Raw genomic sequence first — 18,168 nt, 5'->3', positions numbered from 1 at the left:
ACGAAATAAGTGAACCATGAACCTCAGGATCACACTAAGTCAGAGCTCTGGTTATCTCTTGCTAAATACAAAATATTCCAAAATGTAGTGACTTCAAATAGCCTCGATTCTGTATTTTATTTGTGAATCTGCTGCGTTCGGGGTTGGATGGAGATGCCTTCTTCTGGTTCAGATGGGCTGATTGACAGTTGGGGCTAGATCAGCCTGAAGCTGGGATCTATCTCCGTGGCATTTCCACCAGGGTAGACCTCGGTATCTGACTTCCTCAATGGTTCAAGTCTCTAACATTGATGTTGCAAGAGAAAGGAATCAGAGCACACCACTTTCCTCACATTTGAGCCACGAGGTAAGCACAGCATTACTTCTGCTCTTTCTGATCAATCCAAGTCACAGACCAATCAATATGCCTTGACATAAAGCACGGGCCATGACGCACCTCTTGATGGGCAATGCGTCTAGGACTGTGCAGCCAGCTTTAACGCCTTCAGTCAGCTTTGCTGTCTCCTTATGATGCAATGTCACGGCATCATTAACGAGCATGTCAAGGAAGAGGTTTTTTAAAGGTATGGTTAAAAAGTTTGTGCCAGATTGAGGTTAAAAAAAAAAAAAAAAAAAACCTAGGACCAAAAAGTTATAGATAGTCTAACCCAAGCACCCAAATACCACATCTGGTTGCTAGAAACATCAGTTGCTTTGTTTTCTTCTTTATATTTTCCATGTTTTCTAAGATTTCTCACAGGCCATGTGCAGCTCATAAACATGCTGTTTGGTTCCTCATGACTTTTAAAAAACTTTTTTACTTGTTTTAATTAGTTAGACATGGCAGTAGAATGCATTTTTGCACTTTGATATATCATACATAGATGGGCTACAATTTCTCATTTTTCTGACTGTACATGTTGCAGAATCATATTGGTGATGCAGTCACATACATACAGTAATATTGTCTGTTTCATTCTACTATCTTTTCTAACTCCACATTCCCTCCCCTTCCCTCTCATCACTTTCCTCTACCTATTCTAAGGTAATACTGTTCTTCCCTAGTGTCCCCTGCCTTATTGTGATTTAGCATTCGTATATTAGAGAAAACATTTGGCCTTTGGTTTTGTGGGATTGGCTTATTTTGCTTAGCATGATATTCTCCAACTCCAACCATTTACTGGCAAATGCCATAATTTTACTATTATTTAAAGCTGAGTAATATTCCATTGAGTATATATTCCACATTTTCTTTATCCATTCATCTATTGAGGGACACCTAGGTTGGTTCCATAGTCTAGCTATTGTGAATTGAGCTGCTATAAACCTTGACGTGGCTGCATCACTGTGGTATGCTGATTTTAAGTCCTTTGGGTATCAACCAAGGAGTGGGATTCCCTGTGGCTTTTAAGCTCAAAAAAGCTCATGTTCAAGCCCCTTCTCCCAGCTTCTGTGAAGGACTCTGGCACCCTCAGCACCCAGTGGCAGAAGCAGCGCTGACCCCTTTTGAGGGGAGGAGACTCCCCAGCCTCCCTGGCCTCCAGCTGGCCTGCCTTTTATGCCTGTGACCCCTGCTCACCCCCTCTGGGTATTTGAGTTTGCAGTCCCCCTCACCCACACGGAAAACCAAAAAGCAGCCATGATGACTTCGTCAGCCGATCCTAGGCAAAGCCCCGTGAGATGCTTTGGGGACAGAAGTGTGGGGCCTGAGATGTAAAGCACCCCCGCACCCGTTCCCCTTTCCCCTTTTACCCCAGGGGCTCACTGAGTTGCTTAGCTCCTCAACCTTGCTGAGGCTGGCTTTGAACTCGCCATCCTCCTGCCTCGGCCTCCTGAGCCGCTGGGATGACAGGTGTGCGCCACTGCAGCTGGCAAGATCTGGAACTTTTTGAGCACCACCCACATGACATCACCAGTGGATTATTCCACAGCTGACCTCCTGACGGGTGGCGATAGGAACAGAGGCACACTAAAACTGTCACCTGAAATCACCCCCAGGCTACGTGTCCAAGGTGCGTGTGAAACATGAGCCAATTTCGTATCTATGTTTAGGTCCCATCCCCAAGATATCTCATTATGTGGATGCAAATACCCCCAAACCTGAGAAAATCCCAAATCCAATCACTCCTGGTCCCTAGCATTTCAGATTAGGGATCCTCAAACTCGACAGAGTACCAACTTCACCATCTCTGCTCTTTACACAAATCACCTCGGCCACGATTTACTTAATACTTTACCTTAAATTGATTTCAGCCCAAGTTTGCTCTATATGAGACCTTTTCAGAATTCACCATTACCCATAATTCACTTGGGGTAACCCCACCTGCGCGCGTGCGCCCGCACACACACACACACACACACACACACACACAGATGGGCTGGGCTGACCCATGAGAGCCATCGTTGAATTCCCAGGAATTTTGATATGGGCTATTAAAAATTAAATTCTACCAATGGATGGCACCTGGAGTCAACCACGGGGGGATGATTTATACCGTGCAAATCTGCAAACGCGACGAACTGCTCTCCTCCCTCCTGGAGAGCTTGTTATCACACATCCCCCCTCAGACCGCATCTCCGTGTCATTAGGAAATACGTCTAATGTGTATAGATAATATGTGATGTCCCTGTGCTTCCTCTCCTACGCTCTGGTGCCACCTTAGCTGCGAGGCTCAGCTGACCCAGGAGGAGGACACAGGACCTCAGCACTCCCTGGCCCAATAATGAATGTATGAGGGGACTTGAGGTCCAGAGGCTGGAGGTGACTTTACAGAGGCCGTCGGATGAGCTCAAAGCCAAGCCCAGCTTCTTGACATTTCTCTGTCCGATGCCGCCTCCCTCTGTGGGTGGTGTCCAGTCCCATTTCTGAAGCTTAGCGTCCACAAATGGATAGAACGAGAGGGAGGAAAGAGAGAGGAGGAGCGGGGTGGGGGGGGAGCTGGCAGGTGGGGGGGCTAAAAGGGCCATTAGAAATTCACGCAATTAATTAGACAATGCCAGGGACCCAGCCGTGTGGATAACCCATTGATAGGGGTGGCGGAGGGCCTATTCCCCAGACCCCTTGTGGGTTACCGCAAGCAAAGCATCCATGATCCACTCCCCCCACCCCCGTACCCGCCCCAAACCTGCTTAAATATTTGATGCAAAATTAAAGCCCATTCCAACTTTGATGAGCCAAGTCTGCTAGAGCTGGGTGCCCACCCCTCCCCACCACCATTTCCCAAGGAGCCCCCAGCCCCGGCCTGCAAAGCCTCGGCCTCCATCAAGCCGAGTGCATTAGGACAATTAGCACCAGCCCACTGGCGCCAATTAGCAACCAATAGTGTCTATATTATGGAGAGGGGCGGCGGGGGCGCCTGTGTCTCCAGCCGCCCTTCACACTCAATTACATTAAGTGGAGGCTCTGAACTGCGGTCGGGTGGACAGTTCTGGCGTAATTGTGTCTTCTCCATTGCTGCAGGCCATCTTCTCCCGGCTCCCTGATCCCCAGACTGACTCCTCTGCTTGTCCACTTACATCAATACAGACTCCTGCAAAGGGGAAGGTGGGGGGGGCGGCCGGGGAGGGCCCCCCCCACCGCATGCAGAGACGCAGGAAGAAAGTGGCCAAGCTCAGGCGCGGTGGGTCCTTGGCTCATCCATTCATTCGCAGAGGGGCCTCGGGAAGCTTCCAATGGGCAGGGTTCTGTGCAATAAGAAACCCTGAGCCGGAGGGGAACAGTTGGGGCTTCGCGGGCGCACGGGCTCTGTCACACGTGCTCAGCCACATTCGGCTCAGAAAACCAGGGTGTGCCATCGAGCTTCATGGACGCCAAAATGGGATGCCCATCACTGTCACCTGTCACGAAATGTCATGTTTTTTTGATTTCCCTGCAACCACTGAAAAACGTAAAATCCACTCCAAGTGATTCAAAAAGTGCCATCGAGCCAGATTTGGCCCAGGACTGCCATTCACTGACCCCCGCCCCATTCTAAGAAGTCATCCAGGGTGGGGACAGGGCTCTGGCGGAGGAGAGAGCGCTGATCTGTTTTATGGGGCAGCCCAGGACTTCCTGGCGGGGTCACCATCTCGGCAGAGTAAGAAAAAGCCACCAAGGACGGTGGCTGAGGTTTGGAGCCCAAGCAACCAGGACAGATTCCAGACCCCAGAGATGGAGATGGCAGCCAGAGGGCTGGGCTCGGGGCAGGGGTGAGAGGGGATGATAGTGCCCAGAAGAGCTTTTGTTACTTATTTAACTGGGCAGTTAGTGTGTTCCCCGGATTCCACTTCATCCTTCCGTACACATTCTGTGAGCTCCATTTCACCTGCATCTCAACCCATTTCACAGATGTGGAGGTTGAGTCTTAAAGGAGCAATGTATTTATCCAAGCTCACTGGCTGGTCAACGGCAGACAAAGGTCTTGTCCACTCAGGAGCCTGCAGTGATCGTAAAACCCACTCTGCTCTAGAAATCTTATTTGAAGCCAGAATCGAAAACACCCAGGAGAAGCCTTCCTGGGCTCAAGTTTTGGGGTTTGGCTTTAGTTTCCACATCAACTCAGAAGTGCCTTCCTCCCTCCTCTGCCTCAATCAGCCTCGTCTTTCTGGCTTTCCCTGGTTTCTTCTTCGTGCGACATTCGTTAGCGTCGTGATCCCAGGGCCTCGAGCCTGGAGACCTGGGCGCGGGAGGTCCCAGGGCCTTGGGAGAGAGTTAATTCTCTGTGCAATTACGGGCAATTATTCATGTCTCCACGCGGGGTTCTTACTTTAAGTGCTTGGCAATCACTTACAGGCTAATCCTAGGTGGAGGCCATAGGCCTCGTCAAGTTGAAGGTGGACGCTAAAGTTGCTGGCAGATTTGGGGCAGGTGCCTGCTGCAAAGGCGTCCACCCCTTGCCCACCTCCAGCAGGTCCCTCTCCTGCACTTCAGGAACTGACACCCAGTGACGTGGCTCCCGGCTCTGGCTTCAGCGGGAGGCTGATAGACCCCACTCCCCCTGAGCGCGCCCGGCCAGGTGGAGAGATGGCCAAATCCTAGCAAAATAGCCCTTGCCCTCGAAGGGCAGGCAGTCCAACAAGGGGGCATGTGACTCAAACAGGAGACTACAACCAGCTTCTAACAACTGCACAGATGGCACCGTGCCAAAGGTGGCCACTAGTCACTGTCCCCGTGACATCCGTTCTGTGCCAGGCACCCGGGAGCCCCGTGGCGGACAGATGCACAGCTTCTGCCTGCACAGAAATTCCACCTAGAAAAGCCCGAGCAGCCAGTGGGCCAAGGAGATGGCCGTGTCCTTCCAGAAAGAGGACTTGGGGTCTTGAAGGGCGTCCTTCTTTTGCCAGCCGCTTGCTGAGCTCATTTGATGTGGCAGCCATTGTCCCCAGCGCTGGGCTGAGCTGGAGAGCGGGGGTCAGCAGGGAGCCGCCCATTCCTAGGACATGGATTCCCCAGAAGGAACTGCGGACACTGCAAACTGGCTAGAACTGGTCCACGGGGCCTCCACCATTGCAGAGTATCTTCTGTGGTTTGAGAACAGAATGGCAGACAGGAAGTGGAGGGAGGTTGGCTGGTCTTTCTGGAAGACTGTCGCCTCCATACCTAGAAATCATTATATTCCCTCCTGGTGTCCATGAGAGGTCTAGCTCTCCAGAGCTCAGCCTCTCATCTGTGTGGGTAGGGAGATAATAATCCCTACCCCCAAAGGGCCATTTGGATGCAAAAAGAAAATGACAAAGACATATAACAAGAAGTGAGGTTTGTTGAGCACCTACTACACACCAGGCACTCTCCTGTGCTCCTGGAACTCCGTCACTGATCTTCTCCCAGCCGCCTTAGCAGGCAGCGGCACTGGATGAAGAAGCTGAGGCGTCGCATGGTAAGCAATTCGCCAAGGTACTCGCTCACCAAGCAAGCCAGCACAGGAACCCCAGCCTGATGCCCGGATCCTACAAAAAACATCCACATTTTTACAAAGTCCTGTTGCATAGACTGCTCGTGATTTGGTTGCTCGGGTTACTGGAAATCTTCTAGACCTGCCCCAGCCAAGCCCCTCGGGGGGCCCCAGTCTCCTCCCTGTTAAGTCCTGGTTGAACTCGTCTCCTCTGCCCTGTATTTTAATTATTCAAAGACCAGGCATTTGCCATCTTCCCTTTATTCCATAATGCTCAACCTGACCTCTGTCCTTCCGGGTCTCTCTTCTGCTTGCTCGGCTTCCTGTCCAGATGCAGACTTAGCACACCCACGGGCTCGGCCTGCTCACGTCTGTTCAGTTTGTCACCAGCACACACGGACATCCCATGTATATATCCTCTCTGCACCAAAGGGCTCTGCTTGCTGAGCACACGTGCACACCCACGGTGCACGTTTCCATGACCTTCCATGCTTGCAGTGTGTGCTAGGCCTGCACACACCTGTAGTACACACAAGCACATACATGACATACTGACAGGCACTGAATGTTTGCTATGCACCAGGCACCACGCAAGGACTTTTCCGTGAATCATCTCCTCTGGTTCTCATAGCAACAACAAAGGAGGTACAACTATTTTCTCCGTTTTACAAGTAAGGAACTAAGGCTCAGAGAGGTTAAGTACCTTGTCCAAGGGTACACAGCTAATAAGAACTGAGACATGAAATAAGATCCTCTAACCCAGAGGTCAGCAAATAAGAGCTCAGGGGCCATAGAGGGCCAATTTCTTGTTTGCGCCCATAAAGAATAACGATAGCCCTTTCATTTATCCATTACCTACCAGGGCTGGGTGGTGGGGCCAGACCACAAGGCTCACAAAGCTGAGCTTGTTCACTGCCGGCCAGTTCACTGCCCTAGTAGTTTTCGTTCCAGTGTGCTCAGGGGCAATTTTAATTTCAAAGATGTTTAAGTTTAAGGGTGGGGGAGCTGCTCTAGTCCAGCACTCTTTTGTTTTATAGATGAGAAGACTGAGCCCCAAGAAGCTCGAGATCAAACAGCAAGGTCAGCAAGGTACTGAGCATGGGTGTCCCACCTAGTACTTCCTGGGCTCTGGCCCACCCAGAGAGTGCCTTTAATTCCCACCCTCTCCTGCTGAGGGCTCACATGTAATGCGTGTGTGCACAGGGGCCCACATGTGAGCCCGGGTGTCCGCGGTCAGCCCATGGGAAATACGGTCCTCGGGCTGCAGACTCAGCTCACGAATCCACATGGTTCTGCCCAAGCCAGATGGCTTAGGGAGGACTGGAAAGAGGTGCAGATGATGGGCAGGTGGCCGGTTGGTAGCCCCACATCTGCCTCAGCCTGCTCAGCCCCTGGTCATCTCGTCTGCAAATAAAGGGAATTGCAGGGCCCAGTGACGCACACCTGTCATCCCTGCAGCTCAGGAGGCTGAGGCAGGAGGATCAGATTCAAAGCCAGCCTCAGCAACTCAGTGAGGCCCTAAGCAACTTAATGAAACCCTGTCTATCAATTAAAAAGGCAGGGGGCTGGGGCTGTGGCACCCCTTGGACCTTAACTAATTAATTAGATTAATAAAAGGGATCAATTACTGCTTCACCTCTTTTTACATAAGTAAACTTACTTACATGTAAAATCCACATCAATGCTCTTCCTGGAAAGCCAATAACTCTTTCTGAAAATATAAAAGTTAATAAAAATAAATGTGATGAATAAAGAAGAGGAGGAGGAGGAGAAGGGGGAGGGGGAGGGGAGGGGAGGGGGAGGGAGGGGAGGGAGGGGAGGAGGGGGAGAAGAAAGAGAGAGAGAGAGAGAGAGAGAAGACAATCTTCAAGATGACAGCAAATATTTATAAGTCATAGATCTGCTAAGGACCTGTATCTAGAATATATAAAGCACTCTTAGAGTCAACAATGAAAGCCAACCTAGGAATCTCCATTCTGCTTTCCATATTGGCTGCACCAGTGTGCAGTTCCGCCAGCAGTGGATGGGTGTGCCTTTTCCCCACATCCTCCCCAACACTTGTTGTTGTTCATATGCATAATAGCTGCCGTTCTGACTGGAGTGTCATGAAATCTTAGAGTGGTTTTGATTTGCATTTCTCTAATTACTAGAGATGTTGAACATTTTTTCATATATTTGTTGATTGATTGTATATCCTCTTCTGAGAAGTGTCTGTTCATTTCCTTGGTTCGTTTATTGATTGGGTTATTTGGTTTTTGGGGTTTTTTTTGTTTTTGTTTTTGTTTTTAGTGTTAAGGTTTTTTGAGTTCTTCATAGATCCTAGAGATGAGTGCTCTATCTGATGTGTATGTGGTATGTGTATGTAGGCTCTCTCTTCACCTCACTGATTGTTTCTTTTGCTGAGAAGAAGCTCTTTAGTTTGAATCCATCCCATTTATTGATTCTTGATTTTATTTCTTGTTCTATGGGGGTCTTGTTAAGGAAGTTGGGGCCTAATCTGACATGACGGAGAGTTGGGCCTTTTTCTTCTATTTGGTACAAGGTCTCTGGTTTAATTCCTAGGTCCTTGATCCACTTTGAGCTGAGTTTTGTGCATGGTGAGAGAGAGGGCCTAATTTCATTTTGTTGCATATGGATTTCCAGTTTTCCCAGCACCATCTGTTGAAGAGGCTGTCTTTTCTCCAATGTAGGTTTTTGGTACTTTTGTCTATTATGAGATAGCTTTATTCATGTGAGTTTGTCTCCTGTGTCCTCAATTCTGTACCACTGGTCTACAAGTCTACTTTGGTGCCAATACCATGCTGTTTTTGTTACTGTGGCTCTGCAGTATAGTTTAAGGTCTGGTATAGTGATGCCACCTGCTTCACTCTTCCTGCTAAGGATTGCTTTGGCTATTCTGGGTCTCTTATTTTTCCAGATGAACTTCATGATTGCTTTTTCTATTTCTATGAGCAATGTCATTGGGATTTCTTATTTTTATTGGAATTGCATTGAATCTGTGTACTGCTTTTGGTAGTATGGTCAAATACTCGCTGTGTCAGAGCCTTTACCTCTGGTTCCTTAGCTCTTCGGAGCTCATCTCAAAACCCAAAAGGACCAGCCCCACTTTTGAAACTATTGCAAACAGCAGTAGCCTCTTGCTCCCTGTCTGTGTCCCCCCTCAGTCTGATACTAAGAGGACAATCAAGTTAAAGATTGAAAAGTAAAAAAATTAGACCACGTCCCTCCTCTGCTCCAAACCCTCCCCTGCTCCCATCTCACCCAGAGTCAGAGCTGAATTCTGACCACGGCCCTCAGGCCCATGTGCTCTGGTCCTGCTCCATCTCTGACTCTAGGTTCCATGCTCAACTTTTGCTGATCCATCTGAGCCCATGGGCTACCTGGCGGCACCTTCCTAAGCTCTGTTTCTACCTCGCCACACTCTGGGATTTTGCACATGCTGTTCCCTGTGCCTGAATGCTCTTCCCGGTCTCCACCCCAGTCCTGGCCTCACACCTTTCCTATTGTCTATCTGCACAGCCCACATCACAAGCACGATGGGGACTTGCGTATTTGTTGGTGATCTTTTCCTCCAAGACGACAGCGCCAGGAAGTCAGGGATCTCACCTGTCTTCTGAATCCTACAGCAGCATCTGGCACAAAGTAGGTGCTGAAAAGATTCACAAAATGAATGAGTGAAAGGCGAGGTGATCGGAAGCGATGATGCTTCTATTTCCCTGGAATCCCAGTGGTCTCTAACTCCAACCTGGTGAGACAGAGGGATCCAACAATTAGAGGTAGGCATCGGGTATCTGTCCCATATCTGTCACTACCAGGTGGTAGGACAGTCAACAAATCACTCTACTCCTCGCTAAGATCACAGTTGCTTTATTTGGCAGTCGCGGCTGACACTGGCTGCCCAGATCCGTCAGGGACAGGCAGGAGGACATCGTGTGTATTTTATTGGGTTCTGCACAACGTTGCTGATGATAGCAATCACACACAGCAAGAATAAACAGAGTTTGAGCACTGAGCACAGACCAGGGCTTGCTCTGAGCACTTTCCATGTTTTAAGGCATTTCATTCTCCAATTTCACTTGGTAGGAGGCAGCTCTGGGGTTTGAATTTAATCTTCCTGTGGCCAATCCCTGGGAAGTTCTATCATGACCCCATTTTATGTGAAAAAAAATTATAGCAAAAGAATAAACAATGGGCCATACACCAGCAGCTAGGGAGGCTGAGGCAGGAGGATCAAGCATTCAAAGCCAGCCTCAACCACTCAGTAGACCCTGCCTCAAAATAAAATACAGAATAGGACTAGGGAGGTGGCTCAGTGGTTAAGCACCCCTGGGTTCAATCCCCAGTACCTCCCCTCCCCACCACACACACAAAAATAAGCAGCAGACTGAATGTTCAAAGCCAGGTTTTTCCCATGTGTGGTGTGACCAGAATGAGGGGGAGGAAAAAGGGAGTCTGTTTTTTTTACGAGTACTCACATGCACCGGGCCCTGTTGTGGATGCTTCAGATGACATTGCTTCATTTCAATTTCAGAGCCAACCGGTGCAGAGGAGGCCTGGAGAAGTTCGCTTGCTTGGCCAAGGTCACACTCCTCTATTGCTACTTCTGGAAAAGTGATCGGGCACGTCTCCCTCCCCCAGGGCCTCTGAGAAAAGCCTGTTGGACCAAGATGCCCCCGTTGGACAAGGTCTTGGCCAAACTTTCCTCCCTGGGGCCTAGGAGATGGAGCTGGTGGGCAGAGATGCCCCAGTTCAATCCAGCTGAACTCCTCTTCTCTGCAAGGGCTCAGAGCTCAAGGGCAAAACACTAGCCAACTTGGGAAGCCGGGGCAAGCACACAGATAATTAAGATTGAAAGCAAGACAAGGACCCCGAGCACTGCCTTCTTTCCCTCTGGAGACCCGGAGAGCCCCACATTCCACTGTGAACACCCCCCTCCCCGAAAGGCATCCTCAGGAGACCCCGATGCACAAAAGTAAGACTTGTCCCCATTGAAGAGGGACCCCCAGGAGCCAGCCGCGAAGGAGCCAACCACACAGTAAAAATCCAACATCATGCAAGCCACATCTTCCTTATGCCCCGTGGTCTCGATGACTCTGGGGTCCACGTTATTTTTATGTCCATCTGGAAGAAAGTCTGTCATGGGAACTGGCTGAGCTGAGGAAAGGGCTCATGGGCCTGTCCTGTCGCCGAGTGGCTTATTCATTCATCCTTGAGACAAGTTCCCATTTCTTCCTTCTTTTGTTAAAGTGCAAGACTTATTCCCAACCCTCTATTCCACAGGCTACCTATATAAGCACGATTTTGCAAGATTTTCCCAGCATTCCCTGCAGCTTCGTGGCTCCATTCTGGCCAAGGATATATAAACAGACAGCTCTAGAAAAGCATCCTGGAAGAGCATTTTTTTTTCTTCTTCATGAAAATGGGGATGGATGTGGCTAGTGGAGGCCCTTTGGAATCTTCCCTCTCCATCTAACCTAGAAAGGAGATGTGATACGTCGATCACAGCAGCTCTATTGGGACCATGAGGTATTCAACATGAAGTGAACCAAGCCAAGAATACCACGAAGGCCTATGTGAACCGTTACATTAACTTCATCCTCTGTCTTCTTCGGAAATTATTGCTGTGTAAGAAAAACATGCCATTGTCTATTTAATGTGTAAAGAGTTGGATCTTATGTTCCTCGGAGCCAACTGTAATTCTTAATATAAGTGTCTACTATGAGCAAGACAGGCACAGGCACTTCCCCTCAGGGAGCTCCTAATGTGAAAAGGTAGAACAAAGAAGAAACAGTGAGAATAGGTACCACGTACCTATAGTCTGCTGCCACTGTCCAGAGAAATTGAGGAAGAACATTCTCTGCCCAAATCATGCTTCCAAGACTCTTCTCATGCTTTTCCCCAAGACCTGGGCTGCAAGAGGGCTCCTGTAGCTGAAGCGACACACCTCTGTTCCAATGTGCCCAGCCTTGGTGGCCTGGACTCCACACACGATGAAGGCATCTGGGGACCTTGTTAGCTTGCTAGCCCTGAGAGCCACAGATCCACCAGAACCATCTTGCTTGCTGTTTTTTTCCTCCTGCCTGACTTAATGCCAATCACCCTCTCCTGTCTCCACTGGGCTGAGTCCCCCACCGATCCCTGGCACTCACGGCCTCCCACAGAAGAACATAAGCTGGTTCTCATCATACTGTGTGCCCAGGGCCTGGCCCCTATGAGGAAAAAGAGATTTAGCAGATGATGAAATCCCCACCATAGCTCCGGGGGGGTCAGCATGATTCTCAGTTCTGTTTTACAGATGAGGAAACCGAGGCTCAGCACGGAAAAGACACTCACCTGGGGTCACCAGCTGGGATTTGAGGGCAGGCAGGCCGTCTCCAGACGACACCTCTAGAACTTCATCTCCAGATGTTGGGTGACATGACACCTGGACTTTTCAACTTTTCAGATTTTAGGTATGAAAAGGAATAGGGGCCCTGCTGTGAGCTAAAGGTGCTTATTTCCACTCTGCAGAGTGCACAGTAGACTCTGCCCAAACACCAGGGCTCCTTGCGACTCTACCCATTGCTCCTTGTCACTCTTCATAGGAACCACCCCTCAAGCTGCTCGGGGAGGGTCCCCAGGGACAGGGAAAGATGCAGGGAGACTCACTTTTTTCAGAGCAAGAGTCAACCGCAGAATTATGCAGATTATTAAAAAAAAAAATCCTTCCGAGATGATTCCAGGCAGATTTCCCTTACAGAGCCAAGCCCTCCTCCTGGTCTCACAAGTTCATTTTCTGATGCAGTCACTCAGCAAACACTTCCCAAGTCTCTGATGCCCCCAGACTGTGACAGGCACCAGGGTCCGGTCAGTGAACAAGCCTGATGCCCTCTGGGCCCTTCTGAATCCTAAGCCGGGGAGACAGGGGATACTGCAAGCTCTGGAAGAAGCACCCCACCGAGAGGATGTCCATCTAATCTCTGTTGCCTGTGAACCTCACGAAGTCTCCACAGACGTGATCAAGGACCTTGGAGCGCAGAGGTGGTTCTAGATCATTCCACGTGGCCCCAACAGGTTCCTGACGAGAGGGATGCAGAGGCAGAGAAGAAGGTGCCAGAGAGATTCGAATCCTTCAGGACTGAAGGGGTGGGTGAGCCCAGTGGGCGGCCATCAGAGGCCAGAGGAGGCCAGGAGCAGATTGTCCCCTAGGGCCCTCCCCAGGGAGCACGGGTCTGGCCCAGGGATGCTGACTCCAGGCTGTCCACCGGCAGACCTGGGACAAAATAAATATCTGTTGTTTTAAGCCACCGAGTGTTTGGTGGTTCCTGACAGTAGCCAAGGAAACCAAATAGTGGTGGTTTGGAGAAATCTGAATTGCCCACGGGTGGCTGGGCCGTCCTGCCGTGGACTGTCCAGGGACCAGGAAAGGCCTGGCTTCCGGGCTCCACTCTCCTTCTCTCCTCTCCGCACAGACTCAAGGTCGCCCTGGAGCCCGGGGCTTCTGCCTGCTTCCTGTGGCAGCCGGTGACTTCCGGGCCCATTAGAGGCTTCCCCTCCAGCTGGGCCCCTGCTTTCCCCACACCTGCTGAGGGAAACACGTGTGGCCACCGTGTCCCGGTGGGCCACCGTCTCAGGCCACTTCATTGTTCCTGAGTTGGCGATTACTCTGCAGAAATGACCCCATTTGGAAATGTTTGGGGGAGACTGAGCACAGCCCTCCCGGGGGGACTGGGGGGAGGATATCAGTGACCACGGCTACCGTGGCTCAAGTGCCTGTTTTATGCTCCAGCTGTGTCCTCACTGCTCCAGATGTGGCCTGAGCACCGGTGACATGGGGGACTGTGAAATACGGCACCTCCTACTCCACGTCTGCCAGTCAGAACCTGCCAGGTCCCCAGGTGAGCCACACACCTGTCCAGAGCTTTCCCAGACAGGGTAAGGCTGGGGACCCCTGCCCCCGTTTGATTGATCAAAGCCATTGATAGTTCTACCAAAGCCAGCCCATCCTTGGTGTCCTGGTCACTGGTGGTCTTAGCGATGTCCCTGGGTGGAGGGAAGTCCAGCCCTCCCAGGTGGGCTTCAGGTGTGGAGGCCATGGGGATGCACCGTGCAGACCCCTGACTACAGGAAGTGAAGCTGCCCGGGACCCCAGCGCTGCCCCCTGACACCCATTACTGTGTTTGCTCAGGAGGGGACACCTGTCTCACAGGCTGGCCCCAGTCAGGGACTGTAAACAGCAGGGCATCAAGACAGGTTTGTTCCCGGCACACATGGGACTTTGTCGATGGCTGACTTCGGATCAAGGGTCCCCTCTGGCCCCCATGCTGAGCGTCCTGGGTATTAATGGTGGTCTAGGCTACTTCCACCCGACGACCTCCACCTCCCCTTCACTCTGGGTCACACTTGCACCACGGCCTGATGTCCCCTCGCCAGCCTTCCCCGGCTCCCTTCCGATGTCCTGCCGTAAGTATTTCTCTTAATAAAACATCCGTGCATTTAATCCTGCCTCGGCACAGACACAGGGAGCCCGAGAGCAGCCCCGGCGCCCCTCGGCCCTCCAAGGCCAGGTGGGAAGCTCAGCCTGCAGGGGCTGCCAGCAGGCGTCCCCACAGACAGCCCTTCATGTCCCTGCAAGGGTCCTGAGGTCAGAGGATGGCTCTGCTTTTGGACTCCTCAGGCTTCCCAAGTTTCCTGCAGGAACTGGGGGGGTGAGAAAAGCACCCCCAAATTCTCTTTCCACCCCAGTCCGTGCCCCAACCCGAGGCCTCCTCCTAGGTATCATCTCCACACTCCGACTCCAACCATGTCCCCCACCCCCTTCACCACCATCCCTTAGGTCCAAGACCAGGGACATCGGTGTCCACTAGGAGGGCAGTTTTGGAGCGGGTGGGGTTCCGCACGGACCCTGGCACGTTAGTGTATGGGACTCAGGATTCTAGGTGCTCAGAGCAGAGTCTGCCCTTCGTCCCCAGGAACCAAGAGGGCAGAAGAAGAGACCCCCACGTCCAGGTTTAATGATGCCCTCGGATCCAGCTGTCCCCATCCTCTGTCCATGGGCCCAGCACACTCAAAACCGAATGAATCCAAACAGATCTATGTGACCTCTGCCTTGATCCCCAGACTTAGGGAAATTAAGGACAAAGGAGCAGGTGGGTGGCTTTGTCCAAACTCTTCTCACTTCTACAAGAGCCAAGTGCTCACCCAACAGATACGCTTGCATGGAAAGATGTCACCATTATTGGTCACGAGGGAACTGAAGTTGGCTTCAACTTTGATTTCCTCGTGACTTTAACCACCACACACCTGCAAGGAAGGCTAAAATTGGAAAAGAAATTGAAGAGAAAAGAAGCTGGTAAACTATAGCCGGCAAGGTCACGGAGCAAGAAGAATTTCCACACACGGCTGCAGGAATGCAGAGTGACATGTGGCCACTTCAGGAAGCATCTGGCCATTTCTTATGTAGGAGGTACTCTTCTCCTTCCACCCTTCCACGCTATTCCAAGATGTTAACCCAACAGAAAGGGAACCTACGTCCACCAGAAGACCCATACAGTGACGGTCACAAAGGCAACATCCAAAATCGACGAAAACTGGAAACAGCCCAAACGTCCGTCCACTCCTGAACAGGTAGACGCAGTGTGGAACTGCCATACAGTGGAATATTACAGCAGCAAGGAGCAAAATACTCCCACACATAACAATGTGGGTGGATCTCAAAAGTGTTACAAAAGCTGCAAGAAGCAGGGGACATAAGGCCACACCATAGTGATTCTGTTCACATGGAATTCTGGGAAACTCTATAGGAATAGAATTATAGGAATAGAAATAGAAATCTATAGGAATAGAAATCAGATCAATGGTTGCCAAGGGATGGAGTGGGAGAAGAAGCAAGAAGGAAATTTTCACGTTTTGTGTCTTGGTGGTGGTGGTGGTGGTTAGGTGACCATAAATATTCCTCAGAACGTATCGATCTATACATTGAAAAAGGGCACATTTCACTGGGCATATTTTATACTCAGTAAACCTGATTGAAACACACACACACACTTTCTCCTGTGTTCTCAACTCTCTACCTAATTCACCCTTTCAACCCTCATAGCCACCCTGTGAGGTCCTTGCTACTCTTATCTCCATGTTCACAAATGAGGAAACTGAGACACAGAGAGGTTGAGTTACCAGCCAAAGGTCACCCAGCTAACAAGTGATACAAACCCAAGAAACGCAGGTCCGGACCCCACTCTCTGAACCACTGCACCCCATTTTGTGAGCAGGGGGACACAGATGACAGATTCTTTGCTACGTTCAGCACTGGGGTCAGAGAGTCTAGAAGGGAGAGAAGGAAATAGGATTTTAGAAAAGTCCTTGTTCCAGCCCCCCAGAGGCTGAATCCCCCACAGTTCCTGCTCCAATTCTTCTGGCTCATTCTTCAATGGCAGCCAGCTCCCTCCGGGGCCCTAACTAAGAAGCCAGCAAGATTCTGCGAGAGAAAATGACTGCTTCCTGAAAGCACTCGGTGGATTTCCCCGACACGTCTTGTCGGCGCTCACAATGCCCGTGACAGCTTCTCCTGAAATATCTTCCAGGTGATCTCCCCGGCCGCCCCGCCAGCCTTGCCTCTGACTGCCCCCCGTTCCCACGTGGCTGAGGCTGCCTGTTGACAAGGCCTCTCACTCTTGGAGGCCCAGAGCTGACCTCACCCCACTTTGCGAGATCAAATGCAGAAGAAGGTGCTTACGGAGGGTCACTGGGTGGTGTTAAAAGCCGATTTCTCCTCCTCATAGTGGGAAGGTGCTGACCGGAGGGGAAGCATTAAGAAGCTGTGTTCTCCCAGGTGCTGTTTCCACGTGGTGGGCCTCAGCAGGGTGCTCAGCAGCAGGCAAGCTTCAGCGGGGGCTGCCCCCCAGGCTCTGGGCCTGACGCACAGGAGAACCGAGTCTGGCTGCAGATCCCGGAGTTTCGTGAAGGATCACAAATGTCCATGCAGAAACGCTTCTCCCTGCTTGGCTGGAAGGATTTGCCAGACTCCACGCAAACACTCCCCCAGGAAGCAGAAGCAACGCAGGGTCCCTCAGAAACAGCGAGAGTAAGAACATGTGCCCAACAGGAAAAGTGATCAGCTGCTGGCTGCTGCCCAGGGGGTGTGTCCTGTAAGTCTGTTAGCACAGGGGTGAGCCCAGGGGTGCCAGGGAGTTAGGAATCAGAGTTTCAATGCCATTTTGCACTTGTCTATTTTAGAACTCTTTTGTTACTCTTATAGCAAACTGGTTTTGTTGTGAGGATCACCTCTGATTGAGTGGCTGTGACTACCCTAGGTTAAGAAGGATTCTGAGGCCCATGTAGACTCAGAGAGTGTTGTGATCCACGAGTGATGTCTGCCACGGCAAGCCAGAGAGGCAGACCATGAGTCTACCATCCCTGCTCTATGCAAAAAGGAACAGGACCCAAGGAAAATGAATCGAACACAGATGCCATCTGATTTACTAAAACTCACAAGATCCTTTGGAAACTGCACTTAGGAAGCACAGCTCTAGCTGCCGACTTTGGCCCCATCCAGAACATTCACAAATATCTGCCAAACACAAGGCCTGTAGCTTTATTTTATATAAAGATGTCACTACGGGGCTCGATGATCCCACTACCCTGGCCATACTGATTGGTTGAAGCAAGGGTTACAAACTACTTACCTGTTATTGTAAATAACATTTTATTGAACCACAGCAACATGAATTTGTTTATATGTTATATATATATATATATATATATAATTTTGAGGGGTTTTTGTAGTTGTTGTTGTTTATTTCTGTTTTATTTTGCTTTTTTTTTTTTTGTAGGGACGAGGATGGAGCCCAGGGCCTCATGCATGCTAGGTACGTGCCCTAACACTGAGCCACACCCCAACCTTCTGCGATTGTCTTGGTGCCCCGGGGATGGAGTTCAGTAGTTGGTATACAGTCCACCACGCCTGACATGTTTCCTACCTGGTCCTGCTCATAAAAGTTAACTGACCCTTGGATAAATTGTTGCCATTCAACCAAAAAGCAAAAGGGCTTCATGATAGGAGTCAGCCATGAATGAGGCACCTTGGAGACAGTCTCTCTACTATAAAGACACATCCTCTTGCCTGGTGACAAAGGACGCCAATCGCCAGTCTCATGATGTCTCTGCTCCTCCTCCTCCTCTCCTCCTCCCCCTCCCCTCCCCATCCCCACCCCCTCCCCATCCCCCTCCCCTCCTCCCCATCCCCCTCCTCCCTCCTCTCTGGGAAATGCCGGGGGAAATGGAGACAGACGGTGGATACAGAATAGAAACAAATTACTGTCCCATTTTCCACAAGGCTTTC

Source organism: Marmota flaviventris, chromosome 1 (assembly GCF_047511675.1).
Source record: "Marmota flaviventris isolate mMarFla1 chromosome 1, mMarFla1.hap1, whole genome shotgun sequence".
In the NCBI taxonomy this organism is placed as follows: domain Eukaryota; kingdom Metazoa; phylum Chordata; class Mammalia; order Rodentia; family Sciuridae; genus Marmota; species Marmota flaviventris.
The sequence above is the reverse complement of the archived record's forward strand: the minus strand, read 5'-3'. Positions refer to the sequence as shown.